The 10,403-nt window shown below is 47.4% G+C and overlaps 1 pseudogene; it reads right to left on the bottom strand.

The window, feature by feature from the left end:
- Positions 1-8,300: 8,300 nt before the first annotated feature.
- On the bottom strand, positions 8,301-10,179 carry LOC145720694 (large ribosomal subunit protein uL22 pseudogene; annotated as a pseudogene).
- Positions 10,180-10,403: the final 224 nt, after the last annotated feature.

The following is a 10,403-nucleotide window of genomic DNA, read 5'->3' on the forward strand; positions in this document are numbered from 1 at the left end:
TGGTGAGGATGCAGAGAAAGGGAACCCTCGTACACTCTTGGTGGGAGTGCAAGCTGGTGCAGCCACTCAGGAAGACAGCATGGAGGTTCCTCAAAAAGTTGAAAATAGAGCTACCCTACGACCCAGCAACTGCACTACTGGGTATTTACCCCAAAGATACAAATGTAGTGATCCGAAGGGGAACGTGTACCCCAATGTTTATAGCAGCAATGTCCACAATAGCCAAACTATGGAAAGAGCCCAGATGTCCATCGACAGATGAATGGATAAAGAAGGTCTGGCGTGTATATGTACAATGGACTATTACGCAACCATCAAAAAAATGAAATCTTGTCATTTGCAACAGTGTGGATGGAACTAGAGGGTATTATGCTGAGTGAAATAAGTCAATCAGAGAAAGACAATTATCATATGATCTCACTGATATGAGGAATTTGAGAAACAAGGCAGAGGATCATAGGGGAAGAGAGGAAAACAAGATAAAATCAGAGAGGAGACAAACCATAAGAGACTCTTAATCATAGGCAACAAAGTGAGGGTTGCTGGAGGGGAGAGGGGTGGGGGATGGGGTAACTGGGTGACGGACATTAAGGAGGGTGCGTGATGTAATGAGCACTGGGTATTATATAAGACTAATCACTCACCTCTGAAACTGATAATACATTAAATGTTAATTAATTGAATTTAAATAAAGATTCTCTCCCTCTGCCCCTCCCCCACTCATGCTTGCTCTCTCTCTAAAAAAAAAAAAAAAATGAAAAAACTTAGAATCCTAACACCAAAAAACAAGCACTCACATATTGGTGTTTACCCCAAAATCTTTTTTATTTTATTTTATTTTTTTAAAGATTTTATTTATTTATTTGAGAGAGAGAATGAGATAGAGAGAGCATGAGAGGGGGAGGGTCAGAGGGAGAAGCAGACTCCCCGCTGAGCAGGGAGCCCGATGCGGGATCATGACCTGAGCCGAAGGCAGTCGCTTAACCAACTGAGCCACCCAGGTGCCCACCCCAAAATCTTTTTTTCCTGTGACTTTAAGAATCAAAGTTATAATTGGACTTTGTATGCAAATTTGTGTCCTGGTTCTTAAACTGAATATATTAAAAATGACTTATCCTGTCCAGATCAGTCTCAGAATGGGGTGCTCTCCAACAAAAACACACATGTGACTCTAAATAGCCTAGAGAAATAAGGTAGAACTTTACTCGAGGTCTCTGAAGGAGATGGTGATGGGGGAAAATGGAAGCAGTTGCAATGAGAACTTCAAGGAAAGATAGAGCAGTGTAAAATGGATTTTGGATGTTTTGTTGTGTTTTCATGATTAATGTTTCTTTCACGGTCTCTACAGATAGTAAGAGGATAACAACCCTTCTCTTGTTTGCCATTCCTTGTCTTTCTGTGTTAACTGTCCCTCAACATCCATTCTCTCCTAATTTGATACAAATGAGATTATCAGTTTGTATATGGCGGTTCTTCTAAAGACTACGTTTCCCCAACTCCCTTGCATTTGATGTGGCAATGAGACCACATTCTAGTCAATAGGGTGTGTGTTAAACTGATGCCTGTAACTTCCAGACTGTGGCCCTAAACTGAGTGTTTCCTTTTCTTCCCCTCATCCTTCTTGACTAGAATATGGGAACTAGAACAGACATCTTGGACTATGAGGAGATGGAAGCCACGTCTAAGATGCAGAGCCACAGAATAGAAGGAAACTGGGTCTCTGGTTCTGGGAATCCAGTTCCAGATACCCGCCTAGGTTTCTTTGCAAGAAAATTAGACTTCCATCTAGTTAAAGAAAAGTTTCTCTGCTAGAGCAGCCAAACCTAAATCCTAACAACACATCTTCTGGCAAGTTTATGCTCAGTTCTCATGGGCTTTATGCTCACTCTGGTCTTTGATCCACTGGCCTGGCGTCTTTGTGAATGCTTTATCATTCAAGGGAGGCTGATGCCCAAGCCTGCTGCCACATCCTCCATCCTGCCTTCCTGCTCGCATCCTGATCCAGGTACTGGGCGTGGAGATCCTTTCCTTCCACCCTAGTGCCTCCCTAACTCTATTAGACAGAGGAATCTACTAAATATTTTTATTTAAAATGATTAAAAACCTTTAAAAAACCAATACTTTAATGGCCGAAGAGATTCCATTCTATAATTTTTTTTAAAGATTTTTTATTTATTTATTTGACAGAGAGACATAGCGAGAGCAGGAACACAAGCAGGGTGAGTGGGAGAGGGAGAAGCAGGCTTCCTGCCAAGCAGGGAGCCTGACGCGGGGCTCGATCCCAGGACCGTGGGATCATGACCTGAGCCGAAGCCAGCCGCTTAACCGACTGAGCCGCCCAGGCACCCACCATTCTATAATTTTTAAATCGAATGCTGTCATTGGATCCTGTTTAGCATTACAGAGAATAACAAGGCATGGTGGAAAGGAAATGCACAGCAAGAGAGGCACGTGTGACTCCCCACCTGTGTGATCTGGGGCGAGGCATTTCTCCTCGCTGGCCTTCGCTTTCTCATTTGCTTAACAAACACTACAATACCCGTCTCTCTGATTTGTCCTGAAGATCAAAGACAATTACATGAATCAGCTATCACGACAGCACTCACATAGCAGGTTCAACATACAGTAGCTACAATGGGATGGTGATGGTACATTACTGTACAGAATGCTATTTCTGTGTCCCAGAATTTTTCTCCAATGGTAACCACCCTGAAGTGGAGGGGATTATTGGTTCAAAAGATAGAATGTTTTTAGACGGCGCCTGGGTGGCTCTGTTGGTTAAGTGTCTGCCTTTGGCTCAGGTCATGATCCCGGGGTCCTGGGATCGAGCCCCGCATTGGGCTCCCTGCTCAGCAGGGAGCCTGCTTCTCCCTCTGCCCTTCCCCCCACTCATGCCCTCTCTTTCTCAAATAAATAAATAAAATCTTTAAAAAAAAGAATGTTTTTTAGATTCTTAATATGTACTTGGTAGGACTTACTACTGACATTTTTCAAATTAAGAAGCCAAGGCTCAGAGAAGTGAAGCAGTTAGGGTTTTAGCCTTCACAAATGGCAGAGACCAGATGAAGCCCATATTTTCTTACTTTTGGTCTTGGGTGATTTCTACCAAATGTCATAGACCCAGAACCCTAATCCTTGCAGGGTGAGAAACTGAATTAAAACTCTTTGTGAAAATCAGCTGTATCATCTCATTAGACATTACAATATCATTGTTCATTCTGACCTGTCCTTCCCTCAGTCAACTTTTACTGGCACTCGATAAGGGAGAAGATGTGATAAAAAGTCATCAACATTGGTCAGGGAATCAGGAATTCCTCCCAGCCTCGTCATTCACTCCTCATGTTATCTTGGCAGAACAGTCAATATATCTGGGTGACAATTAACTTATCCGTAAAATGAGAACTCTGGATGATTCCAGAAGGTCACTTCTTGCTTAAAGTCCTATCATTAAGTAGAGTGATAAGGACAAATCTGGGTCATCAAGACCAAAACGGTCTTCCTAGATACCTTTTACTAAATATTATGCCACAACTGAATTAATGGTTGCAAATGTATGTACATTTGTGCACATTTTCTTTCAAAATATCTTCAGATACCAAAAGAACAACTCATGTATGCATGTCCCATAAATGCTCATTAGAAGAGGGCATTGAGAATTTGAAGTTGGGTCTATTCAACTTTCCACTCAGTTTAAGAAAAGCATGTATTTGTGTGGTTGAAGATTAGAAAAGAGGAGGCTAGGTAGCACAGTCAGTTAATCATCTGACTCTTGGTTTTGGCTCAGGTCACGATCTCAGGGTTGTGAGATCAAGCCCCACACTGAGGCCCACATGGGGCTCCACCCTCAGTGCAAAGTCTGCTTGAGATTCTCTCTCCCTCTCCCTCTGCCCCTCCTGCTTGTGCTTTCTATCTCTGTCTCTAAAATAAATAAATCTTAAAAAAAAAAAAAAAAGGATTAGGAGAAAAATGAAAATATGAAAGCCATGGGATTTGGGGCATGGCATAAGAGAAGAATTTTTCTTTCAATTACCCTCAGTGTTGTTGATACAATGCCAACAACAATAATACTTCCTGAGATGCTGGTGGCAAATTCTGGCTTTGAGAACTTTGCTTTGAGGACTTTAAAAAAGTAAGGTCCTATTCTTTTTTTTTTTTTTTTAATATTTTTGAAATTCGGATTAGTTTGCGTCCGAGTGGATAAACATAGTAGATGTGAGAGCCTTCATGGTGGGTCTCTGAAATTGGCCAGAATCCACAAATGGGAAGATTTCCATACATAGTTAACAAATTGTCACATAAACAGGTTCTTGAGATGTAGCAACAAGGGAGCATCTGAGCCCTCTGCGGAGATACCCACCTATCCCAACACTTCCCTCACTCCAGTCTCACTCTCTCTCTGCAGCCACCTGACTAAGTTAGAGGCAGTGTCCGCTGCTCTCGCTGCCCCACCCCTGCCCTGTGATTCTGAAAGCACAGGGTGGCCTCCACATCTGTGGTTCTCAGCCAGGGGCTGTTGGCCCCGTCCACCCCCACCGCAGGGGATATTTACCAATGTCTGGGGAAATTTGGGGTTGTCACAAACAATGCACAGGACAGCTCCCCACAGTAAAGAATGATCCAGCCCAAAGCGGCAGTGCTGAGGTTGAGAAACTGTGATTTAGGGATAGGAGAAGTCAAGCTAGGTTGTGGGCTTCTGGCCCTGGTCCCCTGTGGCCGGCTGCCATTTGCAAAGGGCACAGGAAGTAAGCAAAGGGTCATGAGCCAGTCCTGCAGCTCCACCCCAGTGACCTCATCAGCTTCTAGAAACCGAGTGCCTGAAGCTTGACCCAGACAAAGACTGATCTCACTGGAGTCTGCTCACTAGCGGATGCGGGGAGCTGGACCTTGCCCCGAAAAAGTGCCTGTGACATCCACTCCTGCTTCTTCGTGCCAGTCGTCCTTTCTGGAACACCTGTTTCTCAGCGCAGTAAGCTTCCTGCAAAACCAGTTTCTCAAGCTGGATGGCCCAGCCCTGCCACTTCCAAATCCCTCCTCCTTGATCGTGTGAACGCCAGGCGACATGCAGGCCAGACCTAGCCCAAGGGGAGGGGAAATTGGCCAAGAGGAGATGCTAGCAGAAATGCTCGTAAAACAATCGAGCCAGAATGAGGAAGTGCAACTAACACTGGCCGAAACGCCACCCAAGGGACTTCGAGGACACGACAGGTCCATGAGCTCGGTCCTGAGAGTTGGCTTGTCGCACCGAGAAGGGAGAGATGAAGAGGAAGCAGAGACCGTGGGATCCGAGAAGAAAAGGGTTCACCGAAAGGATAAAATAATGTCCATGCTTTGAGAACCAAGAAAGGGAACCAATTACCTGACCACGGCTTGGGGAAAATACTTCTTACACCATCTGGCTCCTTTTTTTTTTTTTTTCCATGTAAACTCTACACCCAATGTGGGGCTTAGACTCTGCCACCCTGAGATCAAGAGTCACGTGCTCTACTGACTGAGCCAGTCAGGTGCCCCCACCATCTGGCTCCTTTTACTTTAGTTTTGTATTTACCGTACAACTCTGACCTCAATGTTTTGTTTTGTTTTTGAGGTCATGCTTTTCTGTTGACCAGATAAAACGAAGACTTGACTGCTTTAATCGCAAATTAATAAATGAGTATTTTGGTTTTGTTGAGTCCCACCCATTCCCTCTTGGGAGAGTCTAAGCTGCAGGACCGGTGGTGCTGAGGGTCAGGGAAACAGAGCTGGAGGCCTTTGGTATCTCCCATGGTGACAAGATGAGGGGCCATCTTGCTTCCGGGGGAAGTCTTTCCATCTCAAGGTATTAAAAATGGTTTTCAGCATGAGTGGCTCTCTGTGCAGATTGGCACTGACACTAAGGCCCTTGTCAGTCCCTAGTGGTTGACAGCATCGTAGAGGGAAGATAGAAAATCAGGCCTCTGTCCCACCAGGTCATTTGGCTCTTCCTCTCCCATGGAAGAATTTCGCTCTCCCATCAGTCCTGCTGAGTACATAATCTTATTAATGAACCAAGACAATAAAGGGTAAAGAAAAGGGAGAGGCTTTTAAATCCAGAGGAGTGGGACACATGGAGGAACCCGAGCCGGTCTGTAGGCATGAAAGGTTTTTCTAGCAGAGAACTCAGCAGAATCTTGAGAGCAGTTGTCAAGGCCAGAGTGGTTAACCGAGCAGGGGCCAGGTGAGGCATTCTCTCTCAGGGTTGTGCGGGGGAAATGCCCCTGGCACTCCGAGCTCCCAGCCCCTGCTCACTCTAGTCCCTCCCCTGGTGGTTTAGGCCTTCTTCCAGCTGCTCCAATGGCCAGCTTCTGGAATTTCTGCAGTTTCAAACCTTCTGCTCCAGACTTTGCCATTGCCCAGTGGATTGAGGCTGCTCAGATTCTGGGTCTGCTTCTCTGGTCTGGATTCCCCACTTGGCTTCATCACACCCAGACCTGCCCGGACAGAGTCAATGTACAGGTTCCACCAGAGGTGAATGAAGGTCGAGTTCCTTCCAGCAGATCCCACATGCTTAATCTGAGATCAAGGCAACAGAGAGAGAGAGAGTCCAAGCTGCGTCGGGAGGAAGATCCCAGCTGTACCGTGACATGTGCACATTAAGGTCCCTGGAAGCCCCGTGGACACGTGGTGGCTGTGAAGCCTGGGTCACGGCCAGGAAGGGGTGCTCGCGTGAATCGTCTCCACAACATCGCCTAGGAATAGGCACGGTGCCGTGAAGAGATTTCTCGGAGTCCACACTGTCAGAGGTACCTGGGTCTCCAGTCCTAGTTCGGCCAAATCACGACATTGGAGGCTAGAGCCCAGGAACCTGGACTTGAACCAAGTTTTCCTAGCGGTTCTTATGGACTCTAAAGAATGAGAGCCACGGTGGAAAGAATGGTGAGCTTAGGACATAACCCTGCAACAAGGAATTATGTCCGATTTATGGCATCCCTGGTGGATTCTTCTTACCTCACCCTTTTTGCTACTGCTATTTTACCTTTACGGTGAGAAGGGAAGTATTTTACTTTTACAAGAAAAAATAAATAAAACAAAAACAAATACAACGGATAAAAATTTTAAAATATGAAATCAAAAGGAGGAATGAGGAATTGGATGGAGAAGGACGTGGTGGACACAGGGGCGTAGGCAGGCAGCCCTGATGAAGACAGGACCTGCCCGGGGCAGCGGTAGAAGGAGAGGAACGTTAGACCCAGACTTACAAAACTTGGGTTGGATGCCAGCTCGGCGCTACTGGCCATTAACTTGGGGTAAGACGCTGAGCCTCAGGTTTTTGTGAAAGCCCGAATTTAATACCTGCTGACATCGTGCCAGTCCCTGTTCTCAGTGCTTTACCTGGATGATCTCATCCAGTCATCACAGAAACACGTTGGGATAGATACAGTTATCATCCCAGTTTTCCAGGGAGGAAAGTGAGAGACAGAGAGGTTAAGTAACTTGCCCAAAGATGCTCAGCTAGGAAGTGACGGAGCTGGGAAGTAAGTATGAACATGCCTCGTGAAGCTTATGTGTCCGGAGGCAACTGGGTTGTTTTCCTAGTGGCAGAGTAATTCCCTTTCATCAGAAGGAAACCTTTAGCTTCTCTGTGTGATTGTCTGCTCTGTTCCCAAAGGGTTGCTTTCTCTGAGATCAGCCCTAAGACAGACTCCAAACTGGTTCTGCTGGCAAAATACCAGCTCTAGCAGGACAAGTGAGTGTTGTCCTAGGGACGCCCAGTAGACACCAGCATCCTCACGCCACATCTGCCCTGGGACTCGAGGTGTCGCCTGCACTTGAGCCTCCATGAACCAGCTCTTGGGCCAGAGCGTGGCTTTCAGCATCAGCACACCTGGGCGCCCAGCCCGGCCCCGCCACCTGCAGGTGTCAGTGGCACCTTGGGCCACTCCTTTAACCCACGGGCTTCAATCCGCTTGCTCTGCGGGCTGGGCGTGCGGATTACTGGGTTTTTAAAAAGCCCTGCGGGCGATTCTACCGTGCAGCCGGCATTGAGCCTCTCTCCAAACTTCTCGTTCCTTATGTGTAAAATGGGAGTGGCCATTTATAATCCAAACTTACTTCTTGAGCACCTGTTAGGCATTTTCTCATGTACCGATCTGAAAAAGCCCAGGGATCCAGCACCTCTTATCTCCTCTTTCACGCTGAGTTTGCGGTTAGTGGCAGAACCGAGACCCAAACCCGAGTGTTCAGAGACCAGCACAATCCCCTCCATGCCCGACATCCCTCCAGCAACATGTATTTTTCACACGCAGTTGTTCCGAGCTAAGAAACTCCCAGCATAATGCCTGGTACGTAAAAAGCTAATAAATGTAAAATACCTCATTATTAACTTGACACGGGGATTTATTCTAACCTTCGTCTTCCCAGGCGTCTTGGAGTGCTCATGCTATGTTTTGTTTTGTTTTTGTTTTGTTTTTTTAGGGGCAAGGCAATATGCCCCTCTTCAGTGATTACTGGATGCATAAAACTCAAAATTGGGGAACTTACCTCCAATCCTGGATTTCCCAGGTCAGCTTTGCTCAGCCATGGTCGGCCTCGGGTGGTCCTTTGGGGCCACTGTGACACGGTGCGTTTCCTGGAGCAGAACAGCACGGTGGCCTTCCAGCCAGGGTGGTGGGGGTGCTGGGAGGTGGTGGTGACGCAAGGCTGTGTGCGCTGCATCCCCTTTGTCTCGTTTCAGGAAATCTTGGCCCATTGTCCTTGGTTGTCTGGGTATCTGGGATGACTTCCTGCTGCAGTCCAGAAATCCAGGGCTAAGGTCATGGCCTGGCAGCCCCGTGGGCCAGCTGAGGGCTCTGAACCCTCCAGGCGACCGTCTGGATCACAAGGGGACGTGTAAAGGGCACAATATGTCGGCAGAGCCTTCCTTGAAACCCCCTCCCCCGCCCCCAGCCCACTTCACCTGTGTGCATCAAAATCACCTGCAGGGCTTGTGAAGCACCCATTTCTGGCCTCATGCCCAGAGTTTGATTGAGTACAGCTGTGCGTTTTATTTATTTATTTTTTAAATTTTTATTTGCATTTGCATTTATTCTGTGCAGAATTTACTCCCGGGCCCTAAGTTTTTGTTTCTTCAGTTTCTTCTGGGCTATCTTTTTCTTCTGTGCAACCTCCTCTTCTGGTTTGGGAACAATCTGCTCTTTCAGTAAGGATCATCTCAGTGTGGCAGGGAGAGCTCATGTATGGGTTAATCCGACCACGGGCCCTGTACATTCTAAGCTGCATTTTGGGGGCTTTGTTCACCTGGATGTGCTCAGTGACCAGAGAATCAGCATCTAAACCCTTAAGTTCAGCATTACTCTGCATTTTGAAGCATGTGCAGTAAAAAGTCAGCACTCTTCGTGGGCCACCGACCCTGTGTCCACCCCCACTGTTCGGCCTGGGCACACCAACCAGCTCTACCATTGTAGCGACGGAATGGTACACACTGCTTCTGTAAAGTGACGTCTTTCAGGTACTTGGTGGCTTTTCGGATACGCATACCCTTGATGGCCTGGGCAGTTTCATGTGCGTTCTCAAAGTGAACACGAAGATCTGAGCCTCTTGATTTACATGATTGTGTAGGGTTTTCTGGGTCAAGCGAATAGCGAACCATTTTCAGAGGTCACCTCAGGCCGCTTAGGGGAAGAGGAAGAGCAGTGGCTCCTGGGAGAATTCCCAGCTGTGCATTTTAACTCGTTCTCAGATGCTGCCGCTGATCCAGGGACCACACTTGGAGAACCACTGAGCTTGGGAGACAGCGGTCATGATTACCTGGCTTTGTGAGGCCCCCTCTTGGAGATTCCGACAATGGCTCTGAGGCAACCTCATGCCTGGCCTGGCCCGGGAGCTCCTCCTCCCCTTGGTCACGCTGAGGCCAGAAGCCAGGAGGCGGTGATGTTGGGCAGACGAGGACCGGGGGTCTAGGAGCTCCAGTGTATTGGGTCGGGTGATACCCAAGGCTGGACGGGGACAGTCTGTAGCTAAGGAAGTCTTGCACGCTAGTCGTCACAGCGATAGCAAAGTCCAGGGAGAAGTGCAGGGCTCAAACATTGAGAAAGTCTTCAAAAATAATGGCAGGCGAGGTCCGGGGACTACATAATTTGGCGTTGCGACACTGATGAATGGGGATTCCACCACCAAAACGGGTCCTTGAGTGGAAGGACTTGATATTCTTTTTCTTTTTTAAGATTTTATTTATTTATTTGAGAAAGAGAGAAAGCGGGAGATCACAGAGGGAGTGGGAGAGGGAGAAGCAGACTCACCACTGAGTGGAGAGCCCGATGCGGGGCTCGATCTCAGGACCCTGAGATCATGACTTGAGCCAAAGGCAGACGCTTAACCGACTGAGCCACCCAGGTGCCCCCAGAAGGACTTGGTATTCTGTATGCTTTACACTCTGGGTGCAAAGGCAG

The sequence above is a fragment of the Leptonychotes weddellii genome, chromosome 3 (assembly GCF_054177405.1).
Source record: "Leptonychotes weddellii isolate Sample4059 chromosome 3, ASM5417740v2, whole genome shotgun sequence".
NCBI lineage: Eukaryota > Metazoa > Chordata > Mammalia > Carnivora > Phocidae > Leptonychotes > Leptonychotes weddellii.